At 44.2% G+C, this 25,753-nt stretch overlaps 1 protein-coding gene across 12 annotated transcripts in view; it reads right to left on the bottom strand.

Annotated features, from left to right (window-relative positions):
• The window catches only part of MSI2 (musashi RNA binding protein 2), a 255,745-nt gene that overhangs the window by 186,985 nt on the left and 43,007 nt on the right, over positions 1 to 25,753 (bottom strand). Inside the window, exon 1 of one of the 12 annotated variants that reach the window (XM_054207887.1) lies at positions 19,876 to 19,958. The exons of the other annotated variants lie outside the window; for them this stretch is intronic. The gene's annotated coding sequence lies outside the window, so the exon portion shown is untranslated. Of the gene's footprint in view, positions 1 to 19,875; positions 19,959 to 25,753 lie in introns of those variants that run through there. 12 annotated transcript variants of the gene reach the window in all.

Here is a 25,753-nt window from a genome sequence, read left to right as displayed (position 1 = left end):
ACTTAGATAGATACAAGGGAAAACTTGCTAAATTATGAGATCACTCGGAGAGACTGGCAGACCACTTCAGGTCTCCAAGGTCAAGCCATACAAATACCTATTGGTTTGATGTTGTTATAACTGATCTTACCTTTTCTCTGACTTCTGAAACAAACTTCCAGCACAAAATGAGTTGGAGTGTAGGTGGCTCCCTCTCTGGAACCAAGTGGGTGCTCTGCAGCTCCAGCCGTGGCTTCACACCACCCGTGGCTTCAGCTCAGGGAACCTGGCGAGTGCAACGTGGGTCCCCACAGGCTGCGTGTCCCCGCTGGAGCCCCTGCACAGCACTAGCCCATGGGCAAGTGGGGGCAATCGCTCCCAGGAAATACCAAACATCCGCCCAAGAGACAGAGCGCTCTCCCCGTACAGTTTGGAAGGCTTCAGCACAGGATGGCCCAGCACGTTATTACGGCTCCTCACCACCCGACTCCTACAACCTGGTGATAAGCAATGGACATCTGGCTTCACTCCTCATACATTTGTCAGGCTTCAACCGGGAGCACAAAGAACGACTTGTTTGGTTTCCTTTGCACCCCAGCTTTATTTGCTGTGTGCCCATCCCACGGTGACTTCTGCAAGCTGCCCGGAGAGTCTTCAACTGGGGCGCTGAACCAATTCCCTGTTTTTCAAACCAGAGACCCTAACCTCAAATTTTATTAACTGCAAAACCTTTTCTGCATCTGTTTCCAATATTATCTTTTTTGAGAAAACAGACTGAGCATATGTTCCCAAGGTTTTTGCCCACACAGTGGGTGGGTGCTACGACAAACTTCTATGCAAGATGGCTACCAAATGTGTCCAAATACCTACGGTAAGTGTTTGTTTATGTGTTTTGTTAAGTTCAAGATTAACAGAATTAGGCTACTACTAAAGGTAATGAAACAACTTCCGAGATAAACCTCAGCCCAAATTCCCAAGCGAGCTCATCTTCCCTCTGTCAGTCCCAAAGTTACAAAAAGACCTGATGTTCCTCTCCATGCCTTGTCCCAGCACCCTGGCATTGCCACAGCGCTGCTGCCACAAACACGGCGACCACGCTGCACCCCAGCATTTGCTGCCTTTCAACTGCACAGCGGAAACAATTCATGCAAGTTATGCCACGTGCTGGAAGATCTGCAAAGAGAGACGTTGTGAGAACTGCTTTTATTTCTTTCGGAAGAAGTGTAAGAAGGCAGAGGGAGGGGGTGGGGATTTTGTTTCCAATATCCATCTGCTCCTGCTGCTGTTCTGCATGTAAAATCACACTTCTGAATTTGTGACATCCTGCCTGGTTGCTGTGGAAATCGCTATGCCGTCACCGGCAAAGGCCACTGCCTTCAGTTTGGGAGGGAGCAGCAACAAAGATAATGTGTTCACTTAAGTGTTGCTCTTAAACAACCAACCAGCCAACTAAATAAGGGGGAAAAAACTAAAAGAGAAAACAACGACCAGAGCAGATTTGCCTCTAAACCAAATGTTTTCTAAGTTTCCCAGGAAGGCATTAGCATTTCTTTGATTTCCAGTGTTTTTTCTTTATTCTATTAAGAACTACAAAATCCACCATTAATGAAAATTCGAAAATGCCTCTGTTCACTAAGCGTGTAGCCATAAACATCAGCATATATTGTATTATTTCTAACCTGCTTCATGGGAAGGAGACGTATATTTGTCTGAAGTGCTGCATCATTCTTTCTATACAAGGGCCCCATTACCAGACTGTACTTATTTGCAAGTCAAATGATGATGCCACTATTTGAATACATTTTCAAGCCCCCAGAAAACAAGCCAGTAGTTTAGGCTATCCCCAGCTAACTCAATCCGACAGCCATAGCACTGATGCCTGCCAGTGCTGATTGACTGGTTGGTTATATTTAGGCACAGGAGGGGAGAAAGGGGGAAGGGAGCAGGCGAGTTACTGAATTCAAGTATACGGCGAGTAACCAAAAATAACAAGCCCCGATTCAGCTACATCACTCGGAAGGGATTCAGCTCTATCGCGTAGAATCCGGCTAATGGAGAATTTACTACCACAAGGGCAATGCCAGAAAAGACACAGAAGACATTCAGAAGAGCAATGAGGAAATTCGTACCCTGGATTTACAACATACATGATGAAACGGTCATTTCTCTCTTACATGCATCTTCTAACATTGCCTAAATAAAGAAGGAAGCATGAAAGTGCAAGGTCAAAAAATCATCTTCTCTTTTTAGCAAGGGGCAAATGGATATTGTATACACAGGTGCATGTGTATATATATACACACCATATATCCATTATGTAGCCTGATGCCCTTTCTCTCTCAACTCCCATCCTTGTTCAAAACACTTACTTTGAGAGGGAAAGTGCCACTAGCTTAGGGAAAAGACCCTCTCCAGCTCTAAAGGACAACATGCAAAGTGTATTTGAAGAGCTGGATGCAATCTTTTCTGCCCCCTTCTCTGAAGTGCTATGCTAAACCTTGGAAAGGCAACTGTATTTACACATGGAAATCAAAAACACACAGAGACAAAATATCCCTGATATACCTTCAGTTTAAACAGGGGGAAAACTGGGCCTGTTTGTCTGACTAAACTCTACAGCATCCATAACGTCACATGAAGCTTTTCTCAGCTCTCCAGCAGAACCCCTGGAGATGGGCTCTGGGTTCCCTCCCACCAACAAAAAGCGGTGGGGAGCCCTCAGCAACACCAAAGCAAGGGGGCAACCATAAAACCAGCCCAGAACACACACCCCCAAAAAAGAAAAAAAAGAGATATGCAATGCATGCAAGTGACCCCAGTAACAAGACATTAGTCAACCGTCCTTCCAGGCTTGGCTCCCCAGGTTGAACAGCCTCGTGCCAGAAAGCGCTTGCAAAGCAGGATATGGAGCCCGGAAGGATTTGCATTTGTTGCTAATGAGCTGCAAAAGTCGACAAGACAGCTTTAAGGTATAGACAGGCAAGCTGAAAAGCTTTTAAAAGCTGAGAGAGATTATTTGACTACCTGCCCCAGCACACAGGGGAGGTCCACAGGAGCTGAGCTCCGAATACCCGAGGTTCCAGTTAAGAGCCTTACCAACAACATTCCACATCTCCTCTGGAATGAAACACGGACAAAGAAAATCTAAAACAAGCACCTTCTCCATTTAACACAAAAAGCATGCATTTCTCAATCCAAAAAACCCAGGCCAGCTTGGTATGTTTTTGGAACAGTGATGCAGCCTTAAAATTTTAAGGTTTTGTTTAAGAAAAGAGAACTTTTAAATGTAAGCGGAATCAGGCACCAGAACCTTAATTTATCAATTAGACGCCATCTGTGGATTGTGTTCCTTGAAATAATTGTTGGATTTGACAATGCACTGCTGCTTTACAAAGTTTCTGCCAGCCTTGCTACCATTTAATTAAATTTCTGCACTTAACTTTGATTGCACTGAAAGCACTGCTGGTTTCTGCCGATTGAGTCCCTTAGCCACCTGCTGTGATAGAACTAACCATGTTTCCACAGTTTTATCAAAAATTATGTTTTTTATTTTTAGCCTTTGTCTTTTTTCAGTCTTCACCAAAAGGAAAACTAATAATAATAAAAACCCCAATGATTCTGGCGTGCTAAAGCCGTAATACCCAATATGTAAAGAAGCAGCAACTTTCATGTCTCCCAACAAAGGCAAGACGCTTCCCTTTTTGTTTTCCACTACGAAACAAGTGTCAGGGCATGACGGCTTAATGCGCTGCATTTTGCTTAAACAAAACGTGCTTCCTGTGCCTCCTCATTATATTTGTATACATCTCTTGTATTTATATCTAGAGATAAAGGCAAACATCCCAGCAATTTACATACATAAATATTGCACACACAAATAAAGATCAAGCTGTCATTCTCTCTTTAACCCACAGCACAGTTTGGGAAACAGAACTTCAATAATGTCAAATTAGCAGAATGAAGAGCCCTGAAAGCCTACAAACACCATCAAGCGTACGACTTGCTGCTGCGAGTAACCCCACCAGAAAGAGGAGCCGGGCTGTCACATCTCCCCTCGCTGAGCAGTAAGTACCTCTCCCAAGGCGGAGGAGGACGGCGCCCGAGCAATCACAGCTCGGCTCATCACTAAACGTGCTCATTCCTGCATCTGTGCTTCAGCTCGCAATAAACAAACGCCTCCCGCAACCACCCTGCTCTCAGGGCTTCAATCCCCAAACATGCCGGGCAGCCCTGCCGCAGAACAGCAATGTGCAGTGCCCCGCAGGGGCACGGCCTCTTCCAGAGGGAAAAGGTGATTTAAGTGTATTTATAATCGGTGTAGATTCACTCTGGAAAAAAAAATAAAAAACTTGCAGGAAATTAATGGTATGCTTGCCCATTCTCTCAGCTATGATGATTGCTGTGTCAGCCTCTCTCTCTTCCCCTTCGAATTTCTTATTTGTTCTGTCAATGGGAGGGATAAAACACAACACAAGAACTGAGCAGGTGGAAACGCGGGTTTTCCTCCCACCCTTCTGACTGTTAAAATGGGAAAAGTGTTTCCTCAACCCTGATGGAGGAGTTCCTGCTAAATTAATGCATGCCAGATATTTTTAAACCCTTCACTGTAAGTGTTGTGGAAGTACAAAAATATATTTTACCTATGAGTGTTAAAAAAAAAATAAATTGGATTTAATGGCAGATGAAATTCAAAGCCAATAAGAACAAGTCAGCGTTTATGTAGGGTCTACAAATTAGGGCATTCTAATGGCACGCCAAGAGAGGCCACAGAAATGAACCAACTCCTGCTTCTGGGCTTTGCCTGGGCCAAAGAGAGCACGTCATTTGGATATTTAAATTATTTTAATAATCCTTCATAGAAGGTTATGAAATATTTATTAGCAACCTGTGGGGATGACTAGCACCACTCCAAGAAAAACACAGATTTAGGCAATTTCCTAAAGTGTGTATTCTACAACTGGAGAGGCTGGAATAACTCTTTCAAGCCAATATAAGGCATGAATAGGTTTTATGACACATTTTATAGAAAATTACAATTGCATAATTAAGTCTCAGTAGCAACCCTCCAGTTGCTACCTCTGATTAAGACCGCACAGCTAATTTAGCGCTGAGGGACGCAGCCGGACTGTCTTCTCCGTAGCCTCGGCTCTAACCTGGAGGGACGGAGGATGCCTCCGACTCCTTCGGTCCAGGGCTTGCGAAAACACTTTGGAGGGAGGTTCCCATTAACGCTACTCGGGGAGGAAGGGAACCATAAGGAATATGGCAAAGTTCTATTTCCTCTTCCACAAGGCTGAGGCCATCCAAGATCTCTCCTGCCTATATATTTATACAAACCTATTCTTCTCTCCAGCTTCATGGTATCGAAGGCTTTTATCAATCTCAGCAGTGACAAGAGCTGTCCCAGGGAAAAATCTTGTTTCCATGACCACAATCTGAATTAATTTGTCATTTTTAATAGTCTGCTATGCCCAAAGACAGCACAAGACCAAAGCATTCCTGTAAGAGAGGAAGACGCAAACCAACTCAGGGCTACAACTTGGCACCGGCACGATTTATGCTTTTCAAATTACACCTCATCCCGTGTGGCCCAGGGGGACGGGCACGGCCGGGGCACAGCAGTTTTTTATAGCTCTCAGTAACAGAGAACGTGGTTTGCATTGGGGCCCTGTGGCCCAGGGGTTCTTCCAGCCCATTTACACCACGACTAACCAGGGCCAGGCTCTGGATCTGTTCTGGCTAATGGCAAACTCTCCGCTCCAGCCCGGTACAAAGCTGCCTGCGCTCCCCCCAACAGACCTCCATGCTCTCCCTCGCTGCCCAAATCTGGAACCACAACACTTGCTTTAGACAAGAACATGCTTTAACAGACCTGCTTTAAACCCCTTGATATAGCAAGTTTCATTCCGGTTGGGCAAATTCCTCCAGCTGTGTGCGCGCTGTGCCCCCAGGCAGTTAGCTTTCACTGCCTGAGTGCCAGATCTTACAGAGGCATTAGGGGTCAATTACATTACAAGGAGGTATAGGAAAAGAAAAGACACTTTTCTTGGTCTTCAGTTCTGCCCTAAATTAACTTTTAATACAGAACAGAATGTCACATTTGCTTCTCGCCATAATCTAAAAATTTCTCCATCTGCAGCAGCAATAAGGAGGGCTTTTAAAAATTAAAAAGACCTGAAAACCACACAAGGTTATATTTCATGGCTATAAAAAAAGCATTTAAAACGTAGAGTTAAAAAGGTGTTTCAAGTGTTTTCATCAAAGGAGGACAAAAATGGAAGGAAAATAGGATTTAAAAAAATACCCATTTTCTTTAAAATCAGCTTCATGAGTCAGAGCACGCAGAAAGCTTTTGGCTGCTCTGAGGATCCTGCACTTAAATCCAGCCGACACCGCATCCAGTTTGTTTGTTGAGACTAACCTGGCAATTATCAGCGATCCTCTGCTCCTACGGCAGCGTCTCTGCTGCTCTATTTGCCCGCTCTCCCCATCTCGCAGCAGGCGCTCCCTGCCCAAAGCGAGCGCACAGACCTGCTCGAGGGCTCTCCGTGCTCACAGCAAACACGACAGATGCAAAACCAGAACCCTAAGATGAGCTGGAAAGCTCAATCCTGTTATCAAGCACAGGTTCGCCTCATCATAAGCGTCCTCCTAACCCAAGCGGTTGGGTTCTGGATGCATCACGGCAGTGGTTCTGGCTGCAACAGCTGCACAAGCCTTGTGGTCAACTTGCCACTTCCCCATGCAACAAGCCCTGCGGGCGAGCGCCTTGCTCCTTGCCTCCGTGAACTTTTCACTCACCAGCACTGCGAATAATATAATTATTATTATATTAATGATAATATCGTTATTATTGTTGTTGGTGTTATTATTTTGGTAAGGGAACCAGTCCAAAGCTTTCAGGGAAGGAAGCATCACCAAGGACTCAAGACGCACCGTCACCATCTACAGCCCTTGCTGCACAGTCTAAATTTAATCTGACATCTCTCCGCAGTCCCATTTTATTGTTATGTCCATTTCCTCACAGCGCAAATTAAGAGCATTTCAAAACACAAACAGCGTATTTGCTGTTACCAAAGTTAGAACACAGCCACGTAAAAGCCACCGAGGGCGCTTGGGAAGGATGCTGTGGGCAGCACCCAGAGCCACTTTAGGATGCTTTAGAGGTTTGCTCTGTCCAGTATGAGGTTCTCTTCTGTCATTAAGCCACACTGTAGCTACAAAACACATGGAGAACAGCAACCAGGACATTCCCACCAGCTCTGGAAGGGAAAGCCCAAATTCAAAAAGAAATCAGGGAATGCTTTTTCAGGGAGGCTTCAGAATCACTTGCATCTAACACAACCACAGATCAGAAACAGAACCTCTTCCCAGGCTGGCTCAGCTGAGCATGGCTCACTGAAATTCCAAGAACCTTTCAGCAGATGCAAAACCAGTGCAAAGCAAAAAAGCTCGGTACTCGTATTGTCTGGCCGCTGCCTTGGTGGGTTCCTTACGCACGCTGGCCCACAAGAAGACGCAGTTACATCGATGCAGCTCTAATGCAAAAATGACAAAAAAATCCTCCAAGTTTAGCCAGCACTCCCCTGTCTGCCAACTTATTGATCTCGCCTCCTGATAGCTTTTCCCCTCCAATCTTGATTTTTGTTAAAAACCACAGAAGGCTAATCAGCATGATCCGATACCTGGAAACATCTATATTTTCAAGAAAACAAACCTCTGGGATCTGATGGCAAACCTGTACAGCTGGCTCTTGCAGGCACTGCCTGCCATGCGGTGGAGTTCTGGAGATGTCGTAGTGTTTGCTAAAGGCTGAGACATCAAATGACACGTCACGCTGCTACTCAACAGTGCCCTGTAGTGTTTCTTCCCTTCCTTTATTATTTGCAGTTAGCGAACCGCAACCTTTATTTTCCTAAGTTTTTGCAGCAACTCTTAAAGTAATATCCTTCAGCTCACCATGTTTTGATCACATCCTCCAAGCATCTCAGATCTTTACCACCAAACCTCAAACCAAGATTCCAGCTGTAAATCAAGCAGAACAAGCAGCGATTTACCTCTCACCTTAAACCAACAGGATATTACAACAAAAATATCCTGGTTTGGTTGCCTGAAGGAAGCCAAGCATCCACGTTACAATTAGCTAGTAGTAGCAACATATGTAAATGAGCATACGCTACCACACGGACCTTCCCTCCCCTAAACTGAGCAAAAGTGCAACTGAGCAGTGCTGAAATGCAAATTACCCATAAGAGAGTTTGGGGACACGAAGAAAACATAAGGACTTGGTGTCTGGATGCTTTCCAATTTGAGGAGTTGCAAACTAAAACAACACTCAAGAATGCATATGAGGAAGCGTTTATTAAAAAAAGAATGTGCTGTCTTTAGTTAACAGTGGGAATGATGCAATTACAAGAAGGAGCCAGGATAGCCTCAGGCCCCGAATTCTATTCTAACTGCAGAGATGGGAGAAGAGACAAAGCAGAGTTGCTCTGATCATTCCTGGAGCACCATGTGGACCACGTCCAGCAGCCGCTTGGCCTTTTAGCACAGAAGGAACACGACGCTGCCACACGGCGAAGGTGCCACAAACAGAACAGCTCAGTTCTGCTCTTTGATGGGGAAGAAACTCCACCAGACAACAGCAGTCAGACCCTCTAAATCCACACAGCACAGCCTGACCCCACACGGGTGTTCAGAGCTCAGACGCGCTAATGGAATTCCAAATGTCTCCACTACCAGTTAATTGATTAAACAGAGAGTTATCTATGGTTTCAATAGGTTCCACAGATTTCTTCATCTGGAAGTGGCTACCAAACTACCGTGCGGGGATGGATTAAGAACAAGAGAGTCTATGATGAACTCTCCGCTGCTTTTGAAAGAAATCAGATAAAATTTGCAGCAGAAGGGCTGGCCAAGGAAACGGTGAATCAGGAATACTTCCTGCATTAAATATAATGGTAACCATAATTTTTGACCTACACCAAAATGACTTTGCAAATGAATAGTAACACACAAAATGGAAAGATAGGGCCTCAATTGACTGCTAATCTTCACTAAATAATTACATTTACATATAAATGTAAACATACATACAAATCTACATCAATAAAAAGCTTTTAGCAACACAACTGTATGGCTCTGTTATTCCTTTTAAAAAATGAACTCAAATTCCTTGTTAAAGTTACTTGCAAAGTTACTTCAGCACGGAATATCACCCACTGGAGATTAACACGTGCTTTTTTCCCCCTTTATAAATCATTTGTGTATTGAGACATGCAGCTAAATCAGCTAAAGCACAGATCTCATTAAAGAACCTAAAAACTGATTACTGAACTATGTAACATATCAAGGGGTTTTTCTTCTTTTTTTTTTAAAGAAAGATCTGGCCTGAAATCTTATCAGTCCCACACATGCCAGAATTAGTCCCTGCCTTTGTGTCAGATGGAAACTGTATCTACAAATCGTCAAGCAGAACTCATGCTTGAAATGAGCAAAATGCAGCTGTCTTAAACTGGTAGATGATATTCTGTGCTTTCCACTATCAGGAGACGAGCCGCAGGTGTAGTGCTCTTCAAAGCCAGACAGTAAGAACTAAAATAGAAATGCAAGTGGTTAAACTGAAAAAAGTTACACGCCTGTTTCTCTAAGCCAGGTGTGAAGATGCAGGAGCCTCTCTGATGGCATGGCAGGACCACGGGAGGAGACGGCGGCTGTAGAACATCAGCGGTAGCTCGCTCTGCTCCCTGCTCCGCTGACTCCCCAGGTTCCACAAGCTGCAGCAGAGCAGAGGTCTTCTGCCCGTGTGCGACCACATCCTTGGCTCTAGCCTTTGACAGCCCTCACCCTGGGGGAAGCACTAAAAGTTCCGTTCGTACTTGCCTCACCTTAAAAGAAAAGATTTTTTGACCTTAACTGCCCAAACTGCCCAACTTCAAGGACCCCTGATCCCTCACCAAAGAATGCCTGGGGAGGGATTTCAGCTTTAACTTTCACTACAGGCGGCAGGAGTGAAGATACAGCTGGACCAACGGCCGGTCTTACGGACGCGACCAAGGCCAGCAGAGCAGACGCTGGTGGGGGCCGGGGGCACAGAGAGAGGAGCTGATGTGCAGAAGGTTCACGCTTCTGCTGCAGCCCTCAACAACTGATTAGAACGGTAATCAGGAAGATGATCTACTGGCACCAGCCTCTTCACGGCGCATCCTCCCTGCAGCATCACTGCAGATTTCTTTACGTGGAAGGCGCTCCCCCCCAGTTCCTGGGGTGCTCAAACTGGGCCATGCCGCTCGCTGGACGGGGGCGGTGGGAAGCGCAGAGACTGGAGCCCACGTCCCGCTGTCACCCACTTTGTGGGGTGAATCACCAAGTGCTGTTAGCTGTTCAGCACCTTCACACAGCTCCCAGCCTGTACCAAGACAGGCAATTTTCTGTCTCGTTCCCAGGAGCCGAGGAGCATCTCAGCCTCCCGCAGCACTGCAGGCTTTGGGATTTCCATCAGTGCAGTGTCAGTTCGTCTCACAAAGGTACCTTAGCCAGGTACCAGCCACCCCATCTACCTCTCTAGCAAAGACACATTCCCAAGAGGAAAATTCACTGAACTGCTGCAGATGCTCAAGGCATCACCAACAAGGGCTCAAGCAAAAGGCACAGGGACATTTTTGCTTTAGAGTATTAACTACTGAGTAATAAATATATTTGCCATAGCATCAATTTGTTCTGAAGGACTGGAAATAAATATTAAATAAATGCTTCTTTCATAGCTACATGAGTCTGTTTCCACTTTCCCCCGCGTCTGTGCTGGAACCACGCGCTGGTGACGGATGAGGTTTGGCAGCAGTGTGTGCAAGCCCAGCACCAGAGATCGATAAGACCCAGAGCCCTCCCAGATAAAACCCCTCCTTCATCCTGCCACAGCTCTTAACTACAGCACCGAGGTAAAGAACCCGTTCGCTTCTGATCAAGGGGAAAAATGAACGGGTTTACGGCCCCTCTTTTTCTCAATTAGATACTTTTGATTCATCTGTTGTAGGCTGGCTTGGCACAAAAGCTGCTGCTGATGGCCATTAGGTCAGACACACTTTACCGCCACATATTGCTATTTTAAAACATGTTGATGCTGCTCTGAAATAACATTTTATACTTACACCCTAATCACGGTTATGGCTTCTGACAGGTTTTAAATACAATAGTATTAACTGCAATTAATTCATTTGAAATTAACGCGGATATTGCAAGCACTTCAGCAAGATCTCCACTGCAATTCACCATTCATTATTGCACCATTATTTTTTAAGTGTTATCCATAAAGCAGGCTGCCAGTGCATTTGCATTTAGGTGACAGAAGTAGGAATACAGAGGAGCAATAAATTAGCACAAAGATTAAGCTGAAGGAGGCAGGAGAATTACCACGGCCCATTGTCTGAAGTTTTAATATTCCTAACGACTCTATGATTCACAGTATCGCAGACCTGCAAGAGCAGGCAGTGCCTGCGCACCCTGTCCCTGCGCAGCCGGGCTCGCACCGAGCCCAAAGCCGTGGCAGGCTCCTACCACTGCTCCGGTGCTCCGCACGCTTCCCATCGCTCACGCCAGCTGCCTGGAAGATCGGTCATTAGCGGACAGAAAATAAACATTTATTTCCCCCCCCTACCCCCCCTCCAAACACAGCCATTAAAAATAGCCAGCACATCCGGAAGGTAAGGCAGAAATAAAAAGTATTAGACCATTAAATATGGTGCACAGCAGCATTCCTCCTTGGGCAAAAAAAAAAAAAAAAAAAAAAAAAAAGAAAAAGTCTTTGGTGCAGTTAACAGCCATTTTCAGAGCACTAATGACCTCAGGTGAAAACAAACTGGTCATTAAAAACACGTTTTAAGGGGATTAGCTATCATCAGAACACACAAGTTACTTGAACTGAAGTAGTTCCATATGGTTAATTTATAATTTGCAAGGTATTAATCAGTGAACAAATTCTGATGGTTCCTAGATAAAGCATAGAAAGGGGAGATTCACACGGCTCCCTCGGAGCAATCCTAACTGGAAGTAGCGCTGGCAGAACAGTTTCATTTTTCAATTTGCTGGTTAAACTGAAAACAAAACAGAACCAAAAACAGGAGGATAAATTTGCCTATGATTAAACAAACATGTTTCCAGTTTGTTGGCAAAACTTAAAAGAAAAAAAAAAGAAAAGAAAAATTTCATTTTGAGTCAATCCACAACATCTTGTTTTAACTCTGAACGGAAATACACTGTGGGTTTTTTCAGTTTATTTAACCCCTTTTAAACCTTCTGTCTTTTAGGCATACTTTTACATAAGGAGAACTCGTGAGGAAAATAAAAAAAGGAGTTTGCTTTAGAAAATATCAACATTGTGGCCTCCAATTTATGTCTGATCCTTCAAGCTTCTCTTCCTACCCTTCTCCTTCAAGCTCCACCTTATGGAGATACTATTTATGAAAAAAACCTCCCCCAGGTGCGCTCACAGGTGCCGCTGGGTGCCCCAGACACCAGCAGCAGGATTTGGGTGCCGTACCCAGACTTCAGCCAACAAGGAATGGCACATCAACACAGCAAACCACACTGAGCCACCAGCGGACTGTGTAAATGCAAAATGTAAGAGCGCGTATGTACCAGCCAGCTAAATAAAACACTCCATCCTGTCCGGGCACACCACTAGAGTAGATGCCCAGGACCACCCCTACCCGCACCCAGCCTGGGAAGGGCCCAATGGCTGACAACACCTCCAGACCCGTCAGTCTGTGACTGCAGCCTGAAAAGCCCCCGGCCGACAGTCCAGAAGGGAATGATTTACTAAACAAGCAGTAAGGGAGACATGGAGCTGGGAAGGAGCTTACGCTGACAGCCCAAAGGGCCTGGGTGCCCAGCTGGCAGCTGCCCGACGCGCTGACGTGCACAGAGGGAGGAGGAGACAGAGGCTGGCGCAGCAGCGGCGCTCTGCAGCCAGCATTCGTGTCTCCAGCAGGAAAACTGCACTAATGGCTAGCTCCCATCCAGAGTGATCCCTCGGCAGGGGTTAGTTATACCACAGAGGGAAACGCTGAAAAGCAGAGGTCCAAGGGAGACACCAGTAAAATATTACTCTGAGAATCGCTTTGCGATGGACTACAGAGGCCATCAGTCCTGCCCAGTACTTTAAAACTTGCAACACAGCTTAGTGTCACTTACCCCTAACTAAAGATAAGATATCCGAAACATCTAGATACCTACGCTACCTAAAGATAAAGCCTTAAGACACTAAAGGCCATTGAAGTTGTAGTACAATAAACACACAAGCAAATCTTAAAGCGGGATCAGAGCTGTAATATTGACTTGACATACACCTGTAGGCAGCCAAACAAAAGCAGGGAGAAAAGGCACGTGCCTACCCACCATGAGAAGGGAGAAGAGACATAGCTGAAACATAAAGAAAAGCAAAATTTTTTGTTCATTGCAAGACTGAATCCATTCAAATAACAAAAACACTGCTAAATAAATACTCCCCAGAACCTCAAGTCATTTTTAAAAGTGTTCTTTCTATCTCTGAAACCTTGGGGGAAAATTCAGAAGTTATAATAAATAACAACTCCGCTACACTGTAATACTTTATTAAGATGATTGTATAGGGCTTTGCAGAGAATCAACAACAGGTTTGAGACTCCAATTTGTACCACAAAACAATAGCATTATCAAATAAAACACACTTAAATTCTGTATAGCTGAATCTTTACTGTTGAGTTTATCTCTCTGTCTAAGAAATTCATCTTTCTTCTCTGAATTTCCTAGTACCTCCATGCACCCTAAAAATCCATTGTACACATACGGGATACAGATCAGAAGGCCTCCATGGGGCTTGTCCAAAGCAAAGAGTCCCTCAGCAATTCAAGAGATCCAAAAAAAGTTTCTGAAGTTTCAAAGTTTTCCGATTAAAGCGATCCCATTTCAGAATCCAAAGAAAGGATCCACAGAGGCATCCAACATCTCCCTGATGTCTTCCCCATCACAGACAGGGCTGAAGATGAGCACAAGCACTGATCAAAGAAAGCCTCCTGCACGTTTCCAGACCTGTCTTTTATTCCAGTCTGCTGAAGAACTACCTTTTTTTAAATCTTTTTGTCAAAACATAAACAAATGAACAACCAAACAAACACCACCACCACAACCTTTCCAAGAATGCAAAGGCAGATATCCAAACCCAGCTTAGCTCCAATCTCTGCTTTACTAAGGTCTGAACTAGGTACTTATTTGGGAAAAGAGGGGCTTATCTCTTTCCAAGGTCATTTCAAGGTTTTCATACCAGCGAGAGAAGAATTATTTACATGTGGCAATGCATCCTGTGTGTTCAAATGAGAAGGTAAATACGGTTTTAATAAAAAAAAAAAAAAAAAACACAAAAGACAAATCCCTGCCTCAAAGTGCCTATTTCTGCCGTTAAATGGGAGTACAGGACGTCCATGTCCCAAGAAGGTGTTGTGCCAACATCCCTTAGAGCTACATCAAATATAATTTTCAAACCAATTAGCTCAAAAGGCATCAACACCAAAGCAATGCCTTCCACATTCTAATTACTAGGCCATCCTATTCAATTCTTAATGAGAGAAGAGACAAAGGCAGTATATGTATTAGGGTCTACTTCAAGAATTCTTTTTCTTTTAGCAAACAGATCCTCTTTTGTTCTGGTTAAACACCAATTACTCCGTTCTCTCTAACATGCAAATCAGCTGAAAATAGGGCATGATGTATCTCGATCCTACACCACTACAAGTTTGAATGAAGGGGGAAAATAAAGCAACCCTCTAGGGGCTTTCAATTCCAAGTACTTTGTACTCTGATAAAGCTCTTTTCAAAGAGCTTTTTGTATTATCTACAGCAGTTCCCATAAGCAGCGATTTTGCCATTATGCCAAAAGAAATAGCACATTTAAGGTGTACAATATAAGCAAGAAAAGTAAAAGTAGCCAACAAAGCTGTTTACATGTAGCTTTTACTTGTTACGTCCCCACTGCAAACAGCAAAACTCGGCAGCACTATCAGCATTACTGCACCTAGGGAAAGAGTTATAGCAGAAAGGAAAATAAAACGTGAAGAGCGGGAGCCCAGCTTTACAGTGCATTGCCTTGTTCAGCTCGGAGAATCGTGGAAGCTGCTGCACCACCAGCCCCGAAACGGGGACTCCTTTTGGGTCAGGTTCAACCGCAGCCTTTGCCCTGCCAGCTCCTCGCAGCAGCACGGGATTAACCGCTCCGCTCCTGTTCTGCCACACAAGTTTTTAGGATAAGTCTCCACTACTCTGGAGTCCGTTCATTTACCACACTTGCTGGCTTCCGCAGAGCTTGCGCTGAACCGCTGATACCTTCAAGCCTCTGCTGGCAGCAGATGGAAGGCTTCATCTTCTCCAGAGCTGTCGGTTCCAAACCCAACAGCCATGCCCGGAGGGTCAGCCCGAAGATTTATTTTGGAAACCAAACCGATAACTGTTTTCACATCTTTTGTCATTGCTCTAGTCATTTCTAATTGATAGTTTTTAAGTGTTGCCCTCTCTTTGTAAACACTTTAAGCAGTGTCAGTAACAATTTGGGAACTGTTATACACACAGACATGCAAGCTTTCCTCTATGGAAAGATGTGTTTTTAAAAATGGAAATGTGTAGATCTCTGTAAGATGACCTGAGCCCTAAGTTTGCAGTTGAGTTTAGGAGCACAAACTGTGTCAGAGAGCATCACCGAAGCGACCAGGGTATGAGGAGGGTTCAAATCTCTTCCCCTGCAAAACTTCAGAGTCTCCATTTAGGGAGAAAGAGGAAAAGAAGAGTATTCATTTTGTCTAATGCACAGGGCAGAGATCCTACCAGATTCCCAGCCTAGGAGGAAGGGTTATAGCAACTTTTGAATCGAAAAAACCTCCCTAGATTAAAAGTAAACTAGCAGGAGCAGTCTAGAGGGTTACTGCCCATGCTTAAAATGTCAGGAACATCCTAGAAATCAGAGGCAGGAGGCCAGGGCATCAGAGGAGGAAGCAGTGGCTTTAACTGATTATCCCACACTACGTCCTTTGTGGTGCGACTTGGTTACGCAGAACACAACCACATAACTAAATTTAAAAATGCATTAAAAGGGGAAGAAACATGTCATAAAAAAGTTTACTGAAGAGCAAACACTCAAAGCCAACTCATTCTGATCCACTCGGCCTGATTACTTCCATCCGGCTGCTACGAGACAAAAGGCGAGCCTCAAAAACTCCTGCCTTTCCTCACGAGTCCCTCCTGCACCTTTTTAATATTAGATGGGGCAGGTTATCAAAAAAAGGCTGAGCACATACATACAGTAACATAATTGCAGCAAAGTGTATCTGCAGCCGTGTGGCCAGGTATTGGAGAGAAATGAACCTACACAAACAATGAGGTACTGCAACCCTGTAGTCAACATGAGGATACAGGATTTCTCGGCTAAGATCAAGGTATCTAGTGAGTGTTTGCACTACAAAAATAATTTTGTAATTGAATACTCTATATAAAGTTGTAACTGAATTTATATAAGATGTAGTCTATATACTTAACATAAATTACACACATGTTAATACATACATTATATACACAGTCACCTCTGGTGGGTTTTATATAGATAGATAAAATACATAAAAATAGCTCATTTCAAGGAGATGGACCCTAGAGTATTTCACATTTATAAATTCAGCCAAAAACCACAGCACACTAGTCTCTTCTGCCAAATATTATAGACAATCTTCCAAAAAAGTTTTCATCTGTTTTGTTGGCCTTTAATATATTTTTGATTTATGTCATTTTGAAAATTTTCCCTTCTCTAGCTTAAGAGAAAAAAAGCATTCTTCTGATTCCAGATTCAGGATTTCTTTAAAGGGAAACCAAAAATAATAAATCTGAAGTGTCACATTGCTACTGTATCACACAAGCGAGAAGTATTACAGCATGTGTTGACTATAGCTTCCAAGCAAAAAAAAAAAAAAAAAAAAAATGTATTAAGTAACAATGTTTTCTTACATTACACATTCTTTTTCTTGCCTGAAGAGTATATTTCTTCAAGTTTTCACACAGATGTTCTTCATACAGCAATATTATACACATGCAGCAAGTTCCTAGAGCTCAGGCTCTCTCCCGCCTCCTCCTTTCCACACAGGGAAGCGGCAGGGCTGAGGGGCAAGATGGGGTAACCTTGCCTGGGGAGGCACTGACAGCCAGGATCTTCTCTGTCTCATGGTTCCCACAACCAAAACAAGCTCCCCATTGTGCTACTCTCTGTACCGTTTGTACCCCAAACTTACTGCAAGTTAAAGAGTCCAAGACAAAGCTGGGGAGAGCAATGGGGCACAATTAGTACCTTTTAAACAGGAAAGAAACTAAACTGGCATTAATCTTACAAGTACCAAGAATCTTACATACATCTTACAAGTACCAAGACGACAAGTTTCTTACTGAAAATTATTATGCAAGTCCAAACCCAAACATGTGTGTAGTAAGAGTATAAAGCTACCTCATCTTTCTCAACGGGGCACAGCGTGCTGCTATAACCAGATTTATTTGTACAGCGTATCGAGTGGGACATCTTGCTCGTTGAGAAAAGATTTGGGACACAGGGAGATGAAGACCTGACCGACCGCATGAGCGGCTCCACCAAAGTTAGCAGAACCCCCCTGAGCTTAAAGCAAGGCATGCACTTAGACACTTCCGAGTCAGTGAATTCTCTGCAAACCACACCTTCTGCCTTTTTATCACCCCTGAAGGGCCCAGGCTCCCATCGCCACCTCTAGTCCTGGCAGCATGTAACGTGGTCAAATGTTGAGTGGTACAGACCATGCACAAGTATTAGTACTCAACTGCATCAAAAATCAGCTGCGCTAACTATAATATTCTTCTTTGGGGGTGCCTATGAAAGGGGAAGGAGAATAGCCTGAGAGAAGCCTGAAAATGGCAGAAAAAATGAGCAATAAACTATGTAATGTAATAAAAATGGCAGTTAGTCTACTGAGTATATAGATACCAGGCTTACTTCAGTTTACCACTGAGAACTAAGGATAACTGCAGGGCACTGTAAAATGTTCATTCCTTTGCATTAATTGCTGTGAGAGTCATGGTTTAGTACATTATACCAGCCTCAGCTTGCTCTAACTCCTTATCCTATTTGCTTTGGCCAGGATACTGGGGGGAAAAAAAAAAAAAAAAGAAGAAAAATAAGGAGAAAATGCTTTTAATGATTATTCAAGGGGTATGTGAAAAGGTATTACGAAGATGTTCTGCAAGACACAAGGACACTCCCCTAAAGGCATCCTACTTTCACTCTGTAAGACATACAACCGACACGCACAGAGCAAAGTGGGGAAGAGACGTCTCCTACACACCACTGCCCGGGAAGACGTTTCCACTGCCAGGCAAAAGATGGGCAAAGTGGCTCTCATGGAAACACCAGCCCCTGCCCCGTGGGACACATTCCTGCATCGACAGTTTCCGCTACCCTTGAAAACGTGCACAGGCTTGTACACACAAACATGCCAACAAGCGAATTGTCCCTGTTCACCTGTCACCCCGGGGACCACGCTGAGGGGTTTTCTCCCCCTGGTAGGAACAAGGCTGCAGCTCCTGAAAGAAGGGACACCACAGCCCTCGCTGCTGCCGTGCCCCTGCTGCTTCCAGAGCCGCGCGAGACCAGCGCTTCCCTCGTCCAAACTGCTCTGCAGGGCTACCGGCAAACTGCTTGACACAGATCCAGAATACCGGAAGGAACAATGGCAATTAGGCCCCAAAATGAGTATTTGAATGTAAAAAAACAAACAAACAAACAAGCCCACACAGCAACAAACCACACATGCGCACGCACACAAAAAAGCCCATCAGGAAAATCAGATACAGCAGAGCTGATGGTATCATCCCTGGCTTCTGGAGTGATTGACACCAATAAAGTCTCCCCATGTTCCTGGAGAAGAAATACATGACCTTCACGCCTCAGAAGAGAAAACCTAGACACGCAAATGCTAAGTAACCTGCTTTAAAAAAAGAAAAAAGAAAAAGAAAGCAGAGGCAAAAGCCAGCTACATTTCAATCATGAGTTATGAATACCCGATACAATACAGAAGAGCTGGCATGGCTGCTTCAAACCTGCCTTGCCAAACTCCATCAAGATTCTCATTACCAAATAATTGAAAAAGAAAGCTTTGCCATTGTCTCCTCTTTCTCTGCTCTCTGCGGCTGGCCCCTCGGCAGGAGCACACCTGCCTCCCCCGAGGGCACGGGTTTGGTGCGTGGTTTTGTTTGCATCAGTTTTCAGCAGAACAGGAACCCTCTGACCACAGGTCAGGGCACACGCGGGGACCGGTGCCAGCAGGTAGCAATCCAGTTCAGCGCACTGTCTGCTGCCGAGCGCGAGGAAAGGAAAATAACTGACATTTTCCATACAACTTCATACCTATATTAATGTACATAATTATACAGATTACTTAATAACAGCATTATAAACATATTTACCTACACACAAATCATTAAGAATCAGAAAAGCACTAAATAAAAAGGGTAAGTAAAAGCTTTTACAAAGCCATGAAAGTTAAGTCACTACTCCACATCGAAGTTTGCTATCTTGAGACTAGAATTATAATGCACATTCATTCTGTATCCTTTTATATGAATGATATCTCTAAACGCTTTATGATGTTAAATAACACACAGCTGCACAATTTAATGAGCAGCAGCAACAGGGAAAAGCTGTATAAGGAAGTCAAAAGAAAAGATAGGGAAGCATCTGATTTTCAAGTGAAAGTTAGTGAAATGAAACAGCAGTGAAGCAAGCATTATACAGGGAAATTGTTCAAGATGGCAGGGTCTTCTAAGGTAAAAGCTCTGGGAGAACAGAGCAACAAAGGCAGCAGATTCACTCACTGGGTGGTTAAAACCAAGAGGGTTTTTGAACTTCCAGTAAGGGATGACATCTTGGTTAAAGGACTGGATTCTGAAAAACAAGAGTTTCAGACCCCGGCTTCATCACTGGCCTCCTGGCAAATTTCTTCACCTTTCCTTAGATTTCCTCTCTCTCTTTTCTAGAGATGATCTTGTTGACCCCTTTCCCCAAAACATTTCCTGCCCATTCTATTTATTTTCAAAATCTCTTCAGCTCTACAAGTAGAGGTGCGGATAGAGAGGTGCCATGTCTGGCAGCTGATACACACCAGGCAAAAAGGCAACGAAAAGGCAACAAATCTTAAGGACAAAACGAGCTTCAGGTTTCATCTTAGGGAGCTTTTTATGACAAACACACTTTCAACTGAATGTTTACAAATAACAAGTAAATTGTGTCAGTGCTCAGCAGTATTACTGGACTGAATACTTATTAAGGGTCTCATTTACAGTATATAGCTCTTGCACAGCTTACACCCTGCAAGGAGCTGGAAACTCTAGCATCCACCCTCTAAAGTTATTATTCAACAACAAACGAGTACTATATTTAGAACTCTTTCCATGAAGTAGCAGTATCCAAGGGCCATTAAGCCAAGAGGCATTCAAAGGTTAAACAAGTCTATCAGACATTCCTCCCACCCCCAAGTTTCTGTATGCAGGTTGCATTTCAGTTCTCTTACACATGCAGCGCAGTTTTATAAAATATCTTTGCTCCAAGGAGCAAGATACTGCACCAAAAATTATCCTCTCTGGTGCCCGTATCCAGATAGTGACCTTACAATTACAGGAGCACATATACACCATTACTTTGACTCAATTTAAAAGGCTTTGCTAGCAAAGATTAATTTAACACATTAAACAATCTAGAAAAAAAAAACAACATAAAAACCCCTACTTGCTTTTCTCTCAGCTACTTCAGTCAATATTTCAGCTTCTCAAGCTGCTCTGAACACCACACATTCTCCATTCTTTTATTTTGTTCATATTTTAGGAAACAACCGTTAGATTGTGTAGAGATTTAGATTTCATTCCCTGCAAGGCAGCGTGGCCTAGCTACAGACACAAGCAGAGAACAACTCTCAGCTCCACTGGAGTTACACGTAGTCTTCAGGAAATTAAAACTACCTCCAGCACCAGTCGCCAGCAGGGTCTGAAAACTGGGACTTGCAGCTCCTTAACACCATACCCCATCACTGGAGCTAAAAGACAGCACGACTGCAGCGCTGGAGGAACGCACTGCTGCCCATGCACAGAAGCCACGTGGGAGGAAGGGGCGTAACGCAACGCACTTCACAAGCGTGTGACAAGGCCAGTCTCTCTGTGCACCGTTCCTCCATCTCCCCCTGCCTTCAGAGGGATAAGGCTTTGTTACTTTTCTTCCAGAGATGACACAAGGCTTGAACTGTGTTTGTAAAGCTCTTTTGTGTCCTGCAACAACCAACATAAGGACATTGAAAAGATCAAAACAAATACATAAAAGTGCAACAGCAGCTGTGGTCTGCTAAACTGAAGCAACAGATAAACCAGTCCTATCACGTTAATAAAAAAATATCCACCTTGCTAAGCAGACCAAGCTAGAAAAGCAGTCTTGATCAATCAGTAACGTCAGTGTCTTAAATTGTTGATTGTGTTTCCTCCCAAGCTCTTACAAAACATGGCCAGCGGGGCCGGACGACTCGGCATCCAAGGACAAAGGATCAGCAGGCATGTAAGCACCAATATTTATATAATGTATGTCATGTTCGCAGCCACAATGAAATTATTGTCTTCCAAGGGGGTTGGTATGTTTGGAGCATTTGTTTGTTATTTCTAAAGATGCAGGAGGCAAAGCAGTTAAAAATAAAGAGGTCACTGCATGCAAAATTAATCTTTAACTGCCTACACCGCTTTAAATGACTTGTAAGGATTATAGTGCACTCCCCAAGCTGAGAGTACCTTTGTTAACAAACAACTCAAGAGGCAGCAGAGGGTAGACCGCTCATAAAAATCAGCTGGCAAGTGCTATCAGCTTGCTTTACTCCCAGTGGCTACTCTTTGACCAGTTTCATTTGCCCCCACGCACCACCAAGAGCACAGGGATGGGTGCACTCCAGACCTCCTAAACGCTGGCACAAGCGGTGCTGCTCAAGACAGACATGGCAAAGTCGTACCTGGTCTCACAGCCTTGCCAAAGCCCATGTTTAAAATGGAAGGAATAGTTTTAAATTAATCTCGTTCCTCCTGCGAGGAGGCAGCAGAGGATTCCTTTAAAACACAACCTGTGGCAACCAGAGCTGTTAAACACTTAACGTGATGTTACGTGCAACACGACATTAATGCTACATGCATAATCCAGCCCTGAAGAAGAGCAAGAGGCACACGGCAGAGATGTAGTTTCTTTCCCCTGAAGCAAGGGATGGTTGTTTAGTACTTGGCTATAGGCAAAGAAGAAACCCCGGCATTAGTTACCAAGGTGCATCATAAAAATCTAACTTAAAAGAATTAAAAAACTGAACCTATACTTGGCATCTCCAAAGAGGAGTCACCAGCTCAGATTCATGACCTGCAGCATAAATCCACAGTGGACAGTCTGGAGAACCCTCTTAAAGGGAGGGATTATAAATATATGTTAATATAAACACAGAAGCCTGTTTATAGTCTAAGAGGCAATCCCTGGCTGGCCTCTGGCAGTTTTGCACAAGTCACGGTACCGCGTCTCAGTTTACCTATCTGAGAAAGAGGAACAGCACCTTCCTATCTCCCAGCGCCTTCTGATGTTTCTGAAAGCACTTCTAAATCAGGGCAACCCTCCTCATGTCACCTTCTCGAGCAGAAAAGAGACAAAGCAGACAACTGCTGCAAAATTCACCAATTCAAAGCAGCCTCATCACAGATGCAACAGTTGGAAACTGATTTTTCTGAGAGACAAGGGCTAAGGATACAGCTACCCATTTTGTTCACTAAAAAGTGTCCAAACCATGTCAGCTGTATGTGAAGTGCCTTGCTGCACTCCAGACAACTGGCAGGGTAACAAACTGTCACCTAGGTGACAAAATAATGACCCTTCTGTGAAGCTCTTGCAGCGTCTCCTGGCCATAATTGGACACTGCTGTTCAAAATGCTAAGTGTGGGAGGGAGCGAGATGGTACGGTCATGGATTTGGAAAGGCTGCACGCTAACCTTTGGCTCAGCCGGCTAAAACGGGCTGCTGTACGATGCTGTACTCAAGAGATCGCGACGAGGGCAGCGGAGAGTCTTGCTGTACCGACAGGTCTGCAAAGTGCTGGGCAGAATCAGCTGGCGCAAACAGGGCAGGTCTTGCCTCTACCAATTCTCAGTCACTGGCTCAGTCTCCTTCTACACCAAAAGGCGACGCTCCCCATTGACACACCTACTATGGTTGTCATTAAGAAGACAACAAAAGCATTTAATATGAGACACCACTAAGTATTCTCCCCACTCTGTAAAACACTCTTCATGTATTCAGCGTCTTGTAAGCTTTATATTCATCTGGGAATGGCCTACAGGAGCTCCACAACAACAGGAATGTTGTTCTGCAAGATCTCAGAAGCTATACAGGCCTATCTCTAAACAAAGCAGCATGAAGGAGGGGGATACAGAATTTGAAGCAAGCAACAGAAGCCTTCGAACTCCACAAATTTTTCATTTTCCAGCACACAGTCCTCTAAAAACAGCATAACTTTAGCTGGCATGACATTAACTACATCGATTTCCATCTAAAGAATGAAGGGCTTTCCCAGTCCAGCAACAGCCTGAAGCTGCCATTGCAAGGAATAAGAGAGTAAGTATTCCCTAAATCCTCCTGCCTTGGGCACACAGGGGTGTACCCAGTATCAGCAAGTTGAACAAAACTAAGAACTTAGAGGAAAAGTATTTAAGAAAGCAGAAACAGACAGAGCTGACGTATTCACACTGAAAGACCAGCACAGGTGAAACGTAAGTGACAGCCCAGGCTGTGGTGGCAGAGGGTCTCACGCCTGCGGCCCCAAAGGCAGGTAATCAACAAGACAGAAGAAAGCTGGCTCAGGTTAATGGATTCTAATTCACAGTAAAACAAACAGCAGCGAGACACCATGGTTTCTGTTACCAAATGAGCCTTACACAAACACTCATTTTTCCTCAGGAATAATCAAGTTCAGTCAAGAAATCAAGAGGCATTATACTGTCCTCTGACGGAGAGGCCACGGGCTGCCAAAGCCAAAGAAGGAGGCCACCGGGTCTTGCACTGATAAGCATTTGCAGATGAAAAGCCATTCCAAGCAGGTCTGGCCTGGAAAGGGTTACAAACCACCCTGCTGCTGCCGAGGCTGCACAGAATCAGCTTACCAGCTGCCTACCAGGTTCCCCGATGCAAGGAGCGGAGGAAAACACGGTATACAGTTCGCCTGTTTGAACGAATCCGGTTTAGTTACAGTCTTGCTGTACCAGCAGACTTGCTACAACTTCGTGTCAAGCATGTCTTCAGTCAGGTCCGTTAAATCGGTTGTAACTTTTTAAAGTGTTGAAATACATTTGCTAAAGCCATGTAACCCCCACACTTGAACCCCTACTTTCTACAGAACCCGCTCCCTTCCAGCGGCTGGTGCCTGAACTCTGTCAGGCTGTCACACTTCATTAGAGTGAACTTAAGAAGATAAGCGACCTGGCTGTAATGACGACAGCTTGGTCAAGTGGGCTAGGCATGCTGCCCTCATCCAAGGAAGAGCAAGCTTTGGATGAGACACAAAATGAAAGCCCGAGAATACAAGTTTAGGCTCATTAACCTGGAATGCAGTGGAGCAACCATCGCTGGACACAGCTTCCCCAGAGCGCAGGAACGCCAAGTTTCCATCCGACCTTGGAGCACACGGTGGTACACAGCCATGGCAGGTAGGGAGGAGATAGAGGGGAGGGATGAGGAAAGTGAAAAGTAATAAAATAATACTAGATGATAAAATACCGTCACTTTCCATGTCACTTTCATGTCACAATACATGTCACTTTCCATGGCTCCACCGAAGTAGCACATCACAAGAAGTAGGGCCATTGCTTTTCACAACCCTTTGTTGCACATCACAAATCCATAGTAAATATTAGACACGTGAGGAAAAAAAAAAAGCGCATTCACTTAGTGGAAACTCACTGCAGTTCAGGACAGGACCAGGAGAAGTCTTACTTAAGAAGAAAAAGTGAACTGAGTACACTCATTTCTGTTCCTCTTGGCTTACTCCTGTACATCAGCTCCTAAACAGCCAGGAATAGTTTCCATTGTATTTCCCCATAAATTCTGCTTTGATCATTCAGATAAACATTTGTTGCCTTCGCCTTGAAACAAGAATAAACTTTTCCATCCATGCTCATACCAAACCCAAATGTCTGACAAATGAAGGCAAAGAATAGAAAATATTTATATACCCAGGAGTAGGCATGGCTGCAAGCAGCCACCGGGGTAATGCAGTAATAGGGGTTACATCAGAAGTTTAAGGAGGCAAGCTATAGCTTGAAATGAGCCATAGAAGCTCAACATAACTCAAGATGAAATGGAAATCACCCACTGACTAAGAGGTTTAACCAAGATTAAAACAGCAAAATAGAAAAAAAAAAATAGCATTGCTCAGCTAATCTTGCAACTCTCTTCAAGTCCTATCACATCTGCATTGGCACATTTGCACATACCACTAGACAGGCCCAAGCCAGGTGAGCGAAGGCAAGATAAAAGCAGATGCAGGAGAAAAAAAGTCCATATGTATAAAGAGTTCCTGTGCTCAGGTCAAGCGAGGATTAGACAGACAATGCTGGGGGGACTACACTTCTTTCTGTGAAAAGGGATATTTCCATAACTAACATTTAAGAAGAGTGTTTTGCTTGTTAGGAGATGACAAAA

This window comes from Rissa tridactyla, chromosome 7 (genome assembly GCF_028500815.1).
Source record: "Rissa tridactyla isolate bRisTri1 chromosome 7, bRisTri1.patW.cur.20221130, whole genome shotgun sequence".
NCBI lineage: Eukaryota > Metazoa > Chordata > Aves > Charadriiformes > Laridae > Rissa > Rissa tridactyla.
Note: the sequence above shows the minus strand (reverse complement) of the source record. Positions and strands in the feature narration are given on the sequence as shown.